This window comes from Rutidosis leptorrhynchoides, chromosome 9 (genome assembly GCF_046630445.1).
Source record: "Rutidosis leptorrhynchoides isolate AG116_Rl617_1_P2 chromosome 9, CSIRO_AGI_Rlap_v1, whole genome shotgun sequence".
Classification (NCBI taxonomy): domain Eukaryota; kingdom Viridiplantae; phylum Streptophyta; class Magnoliopsida; order Asterales; family Asteraceae; genus Rutidosis; species Rutidosis leptorrhynchoides.
The window spans coordinates 282,675,161-282,690,928 of record NC_092341.1 but is presented as its reverse complement, the minus strand read 5'-3'; positions in this window follow the sequence as shown (position 1 = coordinate 282,690,928).

The following is a 15,768-nucleotide window of genomic DNA, read 5'->3' as shown; positions in this document are numbered from 1 at the left end:
AGTCGATTTGCAAAGTAAGTTGAAACTTCAAATACATACAAATAATACGACAAGAGAAATATTCAAATGAAATCAACTTTTAAGTTGAGATCCAAGGGACCAATTAGATTGCGACACGTGGCGCGATAATCACATGTGATTGAAAAAAATTTCAAAAAATTTTTTCAAAAAATTTTGTTTTTCAAAAAAAAAAAAATTTCGAAATTTTTTTTTGAAATATTTTTTTTCGAATTTTTTTTTTCAATCACATGTGATTGAACTTGACATGCAGTAAATCACATGTGATTCTTCATGCCAATCACATGTGATTGAAAAAAAATTATTTAGTAAAATGACGAATTTCAGTAAATTTGTGCTAAAACCTTTAAACACCAAGTTTTTGATCAAAACATGATCAAATCACTGAATTAAAGTCTGAAATTTTAAAAATATGATCACGAAACGCTAATAAATTTAATCAAATCACCGAATTAAAGTCTGTTTCTTGTTGAAAATTTTTTTTTGTGAAAAAAAAAATTTGAATTATTTTTTTTTAATCACATGTGATTGAATTTGACATGCAGAATCACATGTGATTGTGCTTTACAATCACATGTGATTAAGTTTGACAATCACATGTGATTGGATTTGACATGCTAAATTTTAAAAAAAAAATTAAAGAATTTTCAAAAAAAAAAATTTGTAAAAAAAATTTCAAAAAAACTTTTTTTTTCAAAAAAAATTTTCAAATTTTTTTTTTAATCACATGTGATTGTTGCGCCACATGTCGCACTCTGATTGGTCCGTTGAATTTCAAGCAAATTATTGAATTCAAGTGATTACAACTCAATACTATAGTTATCTAAATGATGTAATAATATTTTGAGATTTTTAACCTTGACCATCCATTTTAATAGAAAAATTAAATCCAGCCGTTGATTTCAATCTCGAAAACATTATTACGTAATAGATTTTCAATTTGAATAACAAAGACATCAATACCCTCATTTAAACTGAAAATTACTTTGAATATTAAAAAGTTGCATGGAAATTGGAAATCAGTTTACTGCATTTAATAATAGTAACTGAAATTAAATTAACCATTAAAAATTAATTAAATTACTCCCATCTTTTACGGTGTTGATAATTGTCAATTTTTTCAATCACATTAATTTCAGAATCATTTTTTTTTTTTTTTTGCTCGATTCAAATATTAATCCTTTTTTCAATCAGTAGAGAGACGCATATTCTCTCTCAAGCGGATTCATCTCAACAAAGGTTTCTCTATCGGTATACCTTCGTCTCATTGATCGATCACGTTTTATAGCCTTTTCAAAGGTTTCTCTATCAGTATACATGTACAATATTTGTTTATCACAACAATTGTTTGGTCTTATAGCCTATTCGACAATGTAATCTCGACATGCGTTCATTATTTATATCCTTTACAGATCGGTTAAAGCGTTAGTGTTCTTAGGTAAATACTCTTCGTTTACCCAGCTTCTTTAAACCGATAACTGTAATTTTCCATTCATCATCGGAGTTTAAGAAAATGTATTGTACCTATCGGAGTTTGTTTGGAACTAAACAATTCTTTTACGATCTCATATTTGAAATTAGGCTATCAGTTTCTTCTGTGGATAAAATTGTTTAGTTTTGATTAATATTCATCTTCGATGATTCATATTTCTGATTTGATTTTTTCTTATTTTTTCTTGATTCCCTTTTCGCTCGTATTAATTGGATTACTTGATTTTGGCTTGTATGTATGTTTCTTATTTAGATTACTTTCAGGTTCAGTTATTGAATCGGTTACTGAATCTCAAAATAGATTAAGTTTTTTATACATTATTCATATTTGTTCTTTTTTTGTTGCTGTTAATTGTGATGAATTTTTGTTGGATAAGGAAACTGGGAATTACTATGTTAGAGACTTTTTTTCATTGAGTAATTGGACATCTGCAAAGAGTTGCCCATCATATATACTATCAAATGATTCGAGGGTAGATTCTAATTATAATTTTTGCATATTTATTTAATTTATCTGTCATTTTTAATGTTTACTGTTGTATTATCATGAGAATGAACTAATGTTGATGGGCTAAAAGTTTAAAACAGCCCGCAAGAAGAGAGTACCAAAGTATAACCACCAATAACTCGTGGGAGTTGAGGCTATTGTTGACAAAAACTCCACCTCAGATTCCCAAGATTGTGATGGAATTCAGAGGGAAAGGTTCATTCAAGGTTCATCTGCAAAATGCGTACAACCTATACATCAAATTGAAGGAAAAAAGAATTCTTGGAAAACCAACTCCTAACACAACCATTCGATTAACTCTTCCCCTTTCCATAAGGTACATACAATTACTTTCTATTTGGTTTTAAGCTTTCTATTTCAATATCGATGATTTGTGTTTATCATTCGTGTTTTTAGGTTCGACATATTTCTATTTAGGTTTGACATATTTTCTATTTAAATTTGACTTTTAATATGCTTTATGTTTTTAAGTTAATCGATATGAATATTTACCTTTAACATACTTAAGTTGTACTTATATCTCTTTTATTATTAAATCATTTCCTTTCAATAGATTGCTCCTTCCGATTGGGAGTTTTGTGCTTTCTTGCACAGGTAAACATCCAATACCATTGATTTTGAAGTTCTAATTTCGGTTCTAGCTTTTCATTTTTGAGAAACGATATATATAAGGTTTTACATGTTTACATGGTAAATGTAACGCCCCGTACTAAATCATCATGTACGGACCATCAACAACAGGATCATTACAAGGTCAAACACTATATGCGTTTTCAAAACAAGTTTGCATTCATGGTAAAAGGTGACGTCATAACTAAAGTCGAATGTTTTACATCAAAAGTATGCTCCTATGAATAGAAGCAAAGATAATAGTGCGTGACCCTTAGGTCGTTACAAATCATTGTTTCAAAAGTATTAAAGTTTGAATGCAAGATAAAGTATTTCATGCGGTGACATCTCTAGTAAAGCACAGCGGAAGTCTACGAGGCATGACTAGTACAACAGCGGAAGCAACCTTAAGCACCTGAGAAAAATATGCTTAAAAACGTCAATACAAAGGTTGGTGAGCTATAGTTTAAGTATAACAGTAATGTAAGGTAGACCACGAGATTTCAGTGCTTCAAAGAGCGTTTCAAAACAGTATGATAAAGTATATGTTTAACCGTGGGCACTTGGTAACTAACTTAATGTTTATAACCCCCTGAAAGTACACTTGGTGAGTGCATATGTTTATGAAGTATTAAACACCCGTTAAATGCTAGCGCTACTAGCCCGAGTGGGGATGTCAAACCATATGGATCCATATCTAATATTCGTGTTCACCGGTACAAAGACCAATGACTAAACGTTACCGAGCTAAGGGGAAAGTTTATGCCGTTGTATAACCCACACATATATAAAGTTTAAGTACTCGTGCCTAGTATGTAAAACGTAAAATGCGCATGTATTCTCAGTTCCCAAAATAGTTAAAGTAAAAAGGGATGCTATAATTCACAGTAGTAAAGTAGTAGTAAAGTCGAGTCGGGAAGTAAGCAAGTATGTAGGTCCGGAAAGTCCTCAACCTAAGTCAAATATTACTAAGTCAGTAAATTGTCCCAATAGGTTTAAAAGTATGTAAATTAGGTCTTAAAGGTCATCATCAATCATCATCAAACAAAAGGTGTAAAGTAAGTTTCGTTCATGAAAAGAGTTTAAAACAAAGGCTGATTTCGATCAGTCATCACGGCCTCTATACCTACTGAAATAAGGTGAGACCAGTGTCCATGGCTCTGTATATGAGTCCTTTAGTTGTGGTAAAAATTCCAGAAGCAAACTCGTCTTCGTTTGACCGTGGCGATGGTCTAAGTGCGAGTAGGTCAGAATTTTCAGCACAACGTTAAAAGGACATAGTGATGTTCGGAGGGCCATAGATCCTAAACCGTAACTCGGATTAAGACGAGTCTTAAATGAAAAATTATCTAATAGAACAGAGCTAACTGAAAATCATCTTTACAGTAGCCCAGGTATTCTGATCAGTTCCAGAAAATAGTAAATAGTAGGTTCCGGTGGGTTCTTGGTGCTTGATGTTCATCACGGTTCTCATCCTTGATGCATATAGCTTCAAGTGTACAACTCGTTGATGTGTTTACATCATCTTTACCAAGTTTTGACCATCGTAACACAAGTGTAAGTCTAATATAAGTAGCACAACTCAATTAAGTGTTGCAAGTTATTTGATGAACCAAAGTTACATCAAGATCTTAGATTTATCACATACATGAGTTTAAAAAGTAATATTGAACTACAAACTTGAAAGTAAACTAACTAATCAAGATCTTAAGTTGTAGAACATAGTTCTTAGTTAGATCTTGAAGATCCTAGACCCAAAAGTCTAGATCTAAAGTTCTTAAGCTAAATCCAACACAAGTATATGAAGTTATAACTAAAAAGTTATACTTCCATGTTCTTGAACTTACAAAGTTAACTTTTAGTTTCAAGAAATATGAGATCAAGATTAACTAGTAATACTTGACCAAATCACAACTTTAAAGTACATAAAATGAAGAAATAAGTTAAATCTACAAGTAACAAGTTCATGGTTGTTCATACTTTAAAGATTCAAGCCAAGGCTTTGATCTTTAAGAATGTAAACTTTAAGTTTACAAACATGAATCACAAGTAATGATTTACAACACATGAACTTACAATATTTTAAAACATTAAGTGTAGAACATAAACTAGGAAGTTTTGTTCTTGTATGTTCTTGTAAATACAAGATAATATGAAGAATTAAACTAGAAAGTTTGATTCTTGTACTAGTAAGTAAACAACTAACAAAGACAAGTAAGTAATCAACAACAAGAACAAGTAACAAACAAGCATAAGATGATGATGAAGATGGCTTAAGTTTCGGTTTTGTAAAAGAAAAAGGAAGAGAAAGTTTGTTCATGTTACTTACAATATTGAGAGAAAATGGAGAGAAAAAGAAGTTGCAAGTATGTGTGTGAGTGAGAAGTGAATGAAGTGGTGAATAAGTATTTCAAAAAAAAAAATGTGAGCTCCCTTTGACCACTTCTTGGCCGATGGTTCTCAAAGGAAGGGGGGAAGGAGAAGTCCACTAGGTCTTGCATGTAATTGGCTTAAAAAGATGGTTATTATGGGTGTTTGCATGGGAAGGATGTGTAAGTAACTTGTACCTAGATTCCACACAACTTAATTAGTCTAGTTTAGTTCTAAAGTAATACTTGCATGATAAGTTGAGCTAATTAGTCCATTAAGGATGTAGGGTGGGCTTCTAAGTCCATTAGCATTAATAAAAGTCCAAGTTCAAGTAATTAACAAGTTAATCCAACAAAGCTCAAGTAATTAACTATTAACAATAGTTAATTAAAAATGATTAATAATAATTAATCATGCATGCAAATAATATCTTAAATATTATTGGTGAAAAGTTCATGTGTCACAAAGACGTGTCGGGCATTCAAAAGTCATGGACGGTAACAAGTAAACGTAATAAAATACATTCAATAAAATACAAGCATTAATAATAACCATTATTAATTAAACGTTGGAAAAATCCAGAGTCGTTACATTACCCACCTGTTAAAGAAAATTTCGTCCCGAAATTTTAAGTTGAGGTAGATGGAGGAGTTGGGAAAAGGTGAGGATACTTCTGCATCATTTGATCCTCTCGCTCCCAGGTAAACTCAGGTCCTCGCTTGGCATTCCATCGTACTCGGACGATCGGAATCTTGTTGCATTTCAAAGTTTTGACCTCACGGTCCATAATCTCGACAGGTTCTTCCACGAAGTGGAGTTTGTCATCAATTGTAAGTTCTTCCAGTGGTATGATAAGTTCGGGTGCAGCAAGACACTTCTTCTAGTTTGACACGTGGAAGGTAGAATGAACTGAGCTCAATTGTGCTGGAAGATCCAAACGGTAAGCAACGGGTCCAACACGTTCCAAGATTTCCAAAGGACCAATGTATCGCGGGTTTAACTTTCCGCGCTTTCCAAAATGAATCACACCTTTCCAAGGTGCAACCTTCAACATTACACTGTCACCCACGTTAAATTCAAAGTCTTTACGTTTAAGGTCTGTATAACTCTTTTGGAGATCACGGACCGTCTTAAGTCTCGCTTGAATTTGAGCAATCTTCTTCGTTGTTTCATAGACTACCTCGGGTCCGGTGATTTGCTTTTCGCCTACCTCTGCCCAACAAATAGGAGATCGGCACTTGCGGCCATACAACGCTTCAAAAGGTGCGGCATTAATACTCGAATGATAACTGTTGTTGTACGAGAATTCTGCTAGCGGTAAATGCCTTTCCCAGGCCTTTCCAAAATCGATGACACGTACACGCAACACTTCCTCCAAGGTCTGAATCATGCATTCACTTTGCCCGTCAGTCTGTGGGTGATATGCAGTACTCATGTTGAGACGGGTTCCCATGGCTTCTTGCAAAGCACGCCAAAATCTAGAAGCAAAACGGGAATCGCGATCTGAGATGATCGATAAAGGTACACCATGACGAGATACAACCTCTTTGATGTATAGTTGAGCGAGTCTCTCCATCGTATCCATTTCCTTCATCGCTAAGAAGTGTGCAGATTTGGTAAGACGGTCAACGATAACCCAGATGGTATCGTATCCGCCCACCGTCTTTGGTAGCTTGGTGATGAAATCCATCGTTATCCTTTCCCACTTCTATTGCGGGATTTCCGGTTGCTGAAGTAACTCAGAGGGCCTCTGATGCTCGACCTTAACTTTCGAACAAGTCAGACACTTACCAACACAAGTTGCAACGTCCTTCTTAAGATTGGGCCACCAATACTGTTCCTTAAGATCGTGGTACATTTTGCCCGCTCCGGGGTGAATTGAATATCTCGACTTGTGGGCTTCATCAAGTATAAGGTTCCGTAGATCTCCATAACAAGGTATCCAAATTCTTCCGGCATAACATCGGAGTCCAGTCTCCCTAACCTCGAATCGAGAGACAAGTATGTTCAAGTGTTCGTGAGATATATTCTCCTCCTTGAGAGCCTCATCTTGGGCTACTCAGATCTGACTGTTGAGATTCGAATGGATGGTGATGTTCAGAGCCCTAACACGAAGAGGTGTCGTCCTCTCCTTTCGGCTTAAAGCGTCAGCTACAACATTGGCCTTGCCAGGGTGATAACGAAGTTCACAATCGTAGTCGTTCAATGTCTCGATCCATCATCGCTGTCGCATGTTCAGTTGTTTCTGATCAAATATGTGTTGGAGACTTTTGTGGTCGGTGAAGATAGTGCACTTAGTTCCATACAAATTGTGTCTCCACAATTTGAGCGCAAAGACAACAGCTCCCAGTTTGAGATCATGAGTAGTGTAGTTCCGCTCGTGAATCTTCAATTGACCGGAAGCATAAGCGATAACCTTTGTGCATTGCATCAGTACACAACCAAAACCACTTTTCGAAGAATCGCAATAAACGACGAAATCGTCACTGCCTTCAGGAAGAGATAAGATAGATGCGGTGGTCAACTTCTTCTTCAAGGTTTGAAATGCTGATTCGTGTGCGGGTTCCCAAATGAACTTCTTCCCTTTGTGAGTCAGTGCGGTCAAAGGACGCACAATTAGAGAGAAACCTTCAATAAATCTTCGGTAGTAACCGGCGAGACCTAGAAATTGGCGGATGTGAGTTAGAGTAGTGGGGGTCTCCCACTTGCTGATAGCTTCAATCTTGGCGGGATCAACTTTGATACCCTGGTCGCTCACAACATGACCCAGAAATTGGACTTCCTTCAACCAAAATTCACACTTGGAGAATTTGGCGTAAAGTTGCTCTTGCCTCAAGAGTTCAAGCACTAATCAAAGATGTTGCTCATGCTCTTCTTCGCTCTTAGAGTAGATGAGGATATCATCTATGAAGACGATAACAAACTTATCCAGGCATGGCTTGCAGACACGATTCATGAGATCCATGAACACGGCAGGTGCGTTGGTTAAACCGAATGGCATCACGAGAAACTCATAATGACCATATCGAGTTCTGAATGCAGTCTTCATCACATCGCTTTATTTCACCCTCAACTGGTGATAACCGGATCGTAAATCGATCTTGGAATAAATGCTCGATCCTTGTAGTTGGTCAAAAAGATCGTCAATACGGGGAAGGGGATACCGATTCTTGATCGTCAATTTGTTGAGTTCACGGTAGTCGATACACATGCGGAAGGAACCGTCCTTCTTCTTCACAAACAAAACAGGTGCGCCCCAAGGAGAGAAACTTGGTTGGATAAATCCACGGTCAAGTAGTTCTTGTAATTGGCTCTGTAATTCTTGCATCTCGGAAGGTGCGAGTCGATAAGGTGCGCGAGCTACAGGTGCAGCTCCTGGTACTAAATCGATCTGAAACTCTACTGCTCTCGGCGGTGGTAATCCAGGCAATTCTTCAGGAAAGACATCGAAAAACTCGTTCACAATTCGAACATCTTTCATACTCTTCACCTCGGTTTCTAATGTTTTCACATGTGCTAGGACAGCAAGACGTCCCTTCTTCATGATCTTTTGCGCTTTCATGCAACTAATGAGGTTCAGCTTCGAGGTACATCTCTCTTCGTAAATGATCAGTGGCTCACCATCTCCTTGTGGTATACAAAGAGCTTTATCTCCACAGATAATGTCGGCCCTTATCTTGGTCAACTAATCCATATCGACGATCACGTCAAAACTTCCCAATTTGATGGGTGTCAAATCAATTTCGAAATCTGCACCAGCTATGTTGATAATAGCTCCTCGACTAATATGGTCAACTTTCTCAAGTTTTCCATTGGCTACCTCTACAAGCATACTTTCCTTTAACGGGACTAACGACCAATTAATCTTATCGCAAAAGTGTGTACATACATAACTTCTATTAGCACCAGTATCAAATAGGACAGAAGCTAATAAATTGTTGATAGTGAATATACCTGTCTCCAAGTCGGGGTTCTCACGGGCGTCCCTTGCATTAATGTTGAAAGCTCTACCACGCGGTGGTCCTCCATCCTTTCTTTTGTTGGGACACGCATTTTTAAAGTGGCATGTCTGTCCGCATTCGTAGCACTTTTTCGGTCCATTGGGGTTCGCCTTCACATTCAGGGTGGTGACCTTGCAGTCCTTATTGATATGCCCAGTCCGTTGGCACTTTTCACAAACCACATTACAATACCCGGTATGGTGCTTGTAGCACCTCTTGCACTGTGGTAGAGTACCTTTGTAGTTGGGGTTCGAGTTGGTATTCGGATTGTTTCCTTTGAAACCCTCATGTCGCTTCGCCAGGTTTTGATCATAGGCTCTACCCTTGTTGTTTTCCCACTTACGCTTGTCACTACTACCCGCTTCGGACTTAGCCTTCTCCGGTTCATCGATGATAATTTGATTCATAAGAGTATGCGCCATGCGCATTGCTCCCGGGACGTTGGGTGGCTTAGACGAGGTAACATTTCCCTTAATGGACTTAGGAAGTCCCCACAAATATCTTTCCATACGCTTGAACTCCGGGGTAATCATGGTAGGACACATCGGGGCTAGTTCCAAATACCTACGATTGTAACCATCGAGGTCGTTTCCCACAACCTTCAACTGCATAAACTCAATCTCCATCTTCTGTATCTCAGTTCTCGGACAATACTCTTCAATCATGGCCGCTTTGAATTCTTCCCATGGCGTGGCATACGCCTCATCAATACCCTTGGCTTGAGCCATTGTGTTCCACCAAGTGAGGGCGCCATCCGCCAGTGTACAAGAGGCATATTTTGTCTTGTTTGCCTCTGAGCAGTTGCTAACTCGGAATACAGATTCTAGTTTTTCAAACCACCTAGTGAGACCAACTGGCCCCTCCGTTCCACTAAAGTTATGGGGCTTGCAACTTTGGAACTCTTTGTACGTGCACCCATTACGAATGGGCTGAATAACCGGTGGCGGCGGGGCTTGGGGTTGCATTTCCGCAATGGCTGCGGCTACCCTTTCGGCAATCATTTCCTCGATTTGGGCTGTGGTCGGTGTTGATCTTCCGTTGGCCATGATGTTCTAAACAAAATTTTTGACTCAAGTCAAAATCCAGTATTCAAATAGTAATAATACAGTATATGGTAACCAACATGGAATCAATACAGTAACGTAAATAGAATCATCATACAGTAACGTAAATAGAACATCATGCAAGAATTAAATAACGCAAAGTTCCATTCATTAATAATAATAAGTTGCATACATTCGCATAGGTTTGTACAATACATAAGTGAAACATGAAACTACAACTAGATTACATAATGAAATCTACTACAAAAGTCCTATGGTGAAGGTGGGTGTAGGATGTCCAATACATGAGACATCTGGTCCTCGAGCTCAGCTACCCGAGCACGGAGGATCTCCACCTCCCTTGTCAGTTCCTCGAAAGTGGGAGATGGTGGGGCAGGAAGTGCAGTCGGTACGGGTGGTGCTGGTGGAGCTGGTGGTGCAGACAGTCCGGCTCCAGAAGTAGAGGCTGCGAAGTGGTAAGGCTTACGGATGAAGGGATCAGCAGGATACGGTATAAGCCGCTTTCGGGCGGTAACCCTACGATGCCGACCATATGCGTCAGTGAATGCTCGACCTCCATTAATTCCTGGAATGACGGTACCATCGAAATGGTACCGCTTCTTCGACGGGGTGGAGGGTAGCTGTACAGGTGCATCATCAGGGTCCTCATCAGAATCATCGTCACTGGAGTCGTCTGAGGATGTGTCGTCGGATGACGGGTCATCTGAATCATGTGGAGGTGGCTGCACGGGTGGCTGTACTGGCTCTCCTCGGGCGGCCATCATCTGTCGGTATCTGGCGGGTCCGATCGGCACGAGACGTCCATCAGGAGCGCGTCGGCACCAATGACGATGCTGATTACGAAATGGTCATTCCCCAAATTCCGTGGGAATCACAACACCACCAGGATGGTGCTGTGGCTCATGAGGTACTGGGGCTAGTGGAGCTGGAATCTCTGGGAGGTCCTCGGCTCCGTCAGAGGTAACCATCGGGCCAGGTGCATGACTACTAGCTCTGGAGGACGAAGCACCTGGGTCACTGATGGGTGTCGACGTCGGCATCTGGGAATCGGCAACAACGGTCGGTGAAGTGGCTGACGAGTCTGTGTCGCTGCCCAAAATGATAGCAGGTGGAATATCCGACATCTGAACAAGGAAACATAACTTTTTCCATGTCAGTAAGTCATAAAGCAAGCATGTATTAGGCAAAGTAACTATGACAGTCTAAATCATGTATAATAGTAAAATAGCATGGTAAAAATAACGAATCATACAGAAGTAGCATGCAATCGAAAATGAATAATAGCATGCAGTAGTGAAATCATATTGTAGCATACGGCATATAGCAGTAAAAGTAAGTAGCAGCATGCAGTAAGTTCCGCAGAAACAAGTAAACTAGCAAGTTGTAGATTAGTCCTATTAGCGAATCCTACTCAGGTCAGTCTTAGACTCACTAATGCAACCTAATTCCCTACAACCAATGCTCTGATACCAAATGTGACGCCCCGTACTAAATCATCATGTACGGACCATCAACAATAGGATCATTACAAGGTCAAACACTATATGCGTTTTCAAAACAAGTTTGCATTCATGGTAAAAGGTGACGTCATAACTAACGTCGAATGTTTTACATCAAAAGTATGCTCCTATGAATAGAAGAAAAGATAATAGTGCGTGACCCTTAGGTCGTTACAAATCATTGTTTCAAAAGTATTAAAGTTTGAATGCAAGATAAAGTGTTTCATGCGGTGACATCTCTAGTAAAGCACAGTGGAAGTCTACGAGGCATGACTAGTACAACAGCAGAAACAACCTTAAGCACCTGAGAAAAACATGCTTAAAAACGTCAACATAAAGGTTGGTGAGCTATAGTTTAAGTATAACAGTAATGTAAGGTAGGCCACGAGATTTTAGTGCTTCAAAGAGCGTTTCAAAACAGTATGATAAAGTATATGTTTAACCGTGGGTACTTGGTAACTAACTTAACGTTTATAACCCCCTGAAAGTACACTTGGCGAGTGCGTATGTTTACGAAGTATTAAACACCCGTTAAATGCTAGCGCTACTAGCCCGAGTGGGGATGTCAAACCCTATGGATCCATATCTAAGATTCGCGTTCACCGGTACAAAGACCAATGACTAAACGTTACCGAGCTAAGTGGAAAGTTTATGCCGTTGTATAACCCACACATATATAAAGTTTAAGTACTCGTGCCTAGTATGTAAAACGTAAAATGCGCATGTATTCTCAGTTCCCAAAATAGTTAAAGTAAAAAGGGATGCTATAACTCACAGTGGTAAAGTAGTAGTAAAGTCGAGTCGGGAAGTAAGCAAGTATGTAGGTCCGGAAAGTCCTCAACCTAAGTCATATATTACTAAGTCAGTAAATTGTCCTAATAGGTTTAAAAGTATGTAAATTAGGTCTTAAAGGTCATCATCAATCATGATCAAACAAAAGGTGTAAAGTAAGTTTCGTTCATGAAAAGAGTTTAAAACAAAGGCTGACTTCGATCAGTCACGACGGCCTCTATACCTACTAAAATAAGGTGAGACCAGTGGCCATGGCTCCGTATATGAGTCCTTTAGTTGTGGTAAAAATTCCAGAAGCAAAATCGTCTTCGTTTGACCGTGGCGACGGTCTAAGTGCGAGTAGGTCAGAATTTTCAGCACAACGTTAAAAGGACATAGTGACGTTCGGAGGGCCATAGATCCTAAACCGTAACTCGGATTAAGACGAGTCTTAAACGAAAAATTATCTACTCGAACATAGATAACTGAAAATCAACTTTACAGTAGCCCAGGTGTTTTGATCAGTTCCAGAAAACAGTAAACACTAGGTTCTGGTGGGTTCTTGGTGCTTGATGTTCATCACGGTTCTCATCCTTGATGCATATAGCTTCAAGTGTACAACTCGTTGATGTGTTTACATCATCTTTACCAAGTTTTGACCATCATAACACAAGTGTAAGTCTAAGATAAGTAGCACAACTCAATTAAGTGTTGCAAGTAGCTTGATGAACCAAAGTTACATCAAGATCTTAGATTTATCACATACATGAGTTTAAAAAGTAATATTGAACTACAAACTTGAAAGTAAACTAACTAATCAAGATCTTAAGTTGTAGAACATAGTTCTTAGTTAGATCTTGAAGATCCTAGATCTAAAAGTCTAGATCTAAAGTTCTTAAGCTAAATCCAACACAAGTATATGAAGTTATAACTAAAAAGTTATACTTCCATGTTCTTGAACTTACAAAGTTAACTTTTAGTTCCAAGAAATATGAGATCAAGATTAACTAGTAATACTTGACCAAATCAAAACTTTAAAGTATATAAAATGAAGAAATAAGTTAAATCTACAAGTAAAAAGTTCATGGTTGTTCATACTTTAAAGATTCAAGCCAAGGCTTTGATCTTTAAGAATGTAAACTTTAAGTTTACAAACATGAATCACAAGTAATGATTTACAAAACATGAACTTACAATCTTTTAAAACATTAAGTGTAGAACATAAACTAGGAAGTTTTGTTCTTGTTTGTTCTTGTAAATACAAGATAATATGAAGAATTAAACTAGAAAGTTTGATTCTTGTACTAGTAAGTAAACAACTAACAAAGACAAGTAAGTAATCAACAACAAGAACAAGTAACAAACAAGCATAAGATGATGATGAAGATGGCTTAAGTTTCGTTTTTGTAAAGGAAAAAGGAAGAGAAAGTTTGTTCATGTTACTTACAATATTGAGAGAAAATGGAGAGAAAAAGAAGTTGCAAGTATGTGTGTGAGTGAGAAGTGAATGAAGTAGTGAATAAGTATTTCAAAAAAAAAAATGTGAGCTCCCTTTGACCACTTATTGGCCGACGGTTCTCAAAGGAAAGGGGGGGAAGGAGAAGTCCACTAGGTCTTGCATGTAATTGCCTTAAAAAGATGGTTATTAGGAGTGTTTGCATGGGAAGGATGTGTAAGTAACTTGTAACTAGATTCCACAAAACTTAATTAGTCTAGTTTAGTTCTAAAGTAATACTTGCATGATAAGTTGGGCTAATTAGTCCATTAAGGATGTAGGGTGGGCTTCTAAGTCCATTAGCATTAATAAAAGCCCAAGTTCAAGTAATTAACAAGTTAATCCAATAAAGCCCAAGTAATTAACTATTAACACTAGTTAATTAAAAATGATTAATAATAATTAATCATGCATGCAAATAATATCTTAAATATTATTCGTGAAAAGTTCATGTGTCACAAAGACGTTTCGGGCATTCAAAAGTCATGGACGGTAACAAGTAAACGTAATAAAATACATTCAATAAAATACAAGCATTAATAATAACCATTATTAATTAAACGTTGGAAAAATCCAGGGTCGTTACAGTAAAGCTAAGGATTATTGTTTTTTGCTGTGTATAGTGAAGTACAGGACATGATTAAAGTTGATCGGTATTGTTAAAGCCATACCATGGTGGATGCCAGAAAAGATAGACCTAGGATGTCCACAATTTTAGATATTTACTAAATGCAATTACTTTTAGTTTTATAATCTACAGTTGCTGCAATTGTAGCTGAGTACATGGTAAATGTTGTTTTTGCCTATTCAATATCCTGCAATTGTCTCCGCAATCTCACGCATTTTTTATAGCATTCATTAGCTTTCATACTTAGTTTAATGACGATGAAAGATTATTTGATTATTTTTTAATCAGGTGGATCAATCATCAAAGAAGAGCCCCTTTTTATCTGATTGATAAACGCTATTACTAATTGTGGTGCTATTCTAACATTTGGAGTATTGAAGGTATTGTTTGTTAATGTTTTATGTTGGTGTTAGGTTTTAAATTTTGTTTTTGTAGATGACGTGTTAGACACAATGGCCATAACGAATTAGTTTCTATATGTTTCAATCTAATGAGATGATATTAACCTTTTTGGTTATATGGAATATGTGTGTTTACTTATGGATCACAATGGGTTCGGAATCAATTAGGTAGTTTATGGCAATTTATTCATTAATCACGTTCTAACACGAGCAACATATTGATGGTGAAAATGGTTGTGTTTGATGTTGTATGAGCAATGGATGTTAGATATGAAGAAAAAAAAATACATTCTGTTCAGGGTCAAATGATTGTTTCATGTCTGTGTAAAAACAAGTCAGGTACATCCAGCCACAAGTTATGTTTAAATGGACACGCTTTATGTTTAAATGGACACGCTTTATGTTTAAATGGACAAGCTTTTTCGCATATTGAGATATAACATAACAAGTTAATAACTTACACATTAAAGAGTTGGTTATTTATAAAAATTTTGCAGTTAAAAAAATCAAATTCTTATTCTTTATCTCTTTGTAAAAAAAACAAGTATCATTCAAAAATCAAACTGCGTGCAACTAAAAAGTGACAAAGATAATTCAAAACAATATAAAAAAGGTCTAAACAAACAAATTATGTTTCTCATTTGTGTCAATTCTTTGGTTGCTTACTATGCAATTAAATAAAAGATACACGCACAGTCCCTTAAATGTTTTATTTTGTTATAACAATTTTTTTTTGCATGATCCCATAAATTCGCCGGTCTTAAAGTAGAAGACTTTTCTAAACCATCATTGCCATGAATAAAGAAACCAGATGTCGGGAAAGCTTGGTAAATTAACTGTTATCTACAATTTATGTGATCTGCTAAAAACCCATTTAAACATATTAAATACGGAGTACATTTTAATCTCTTTT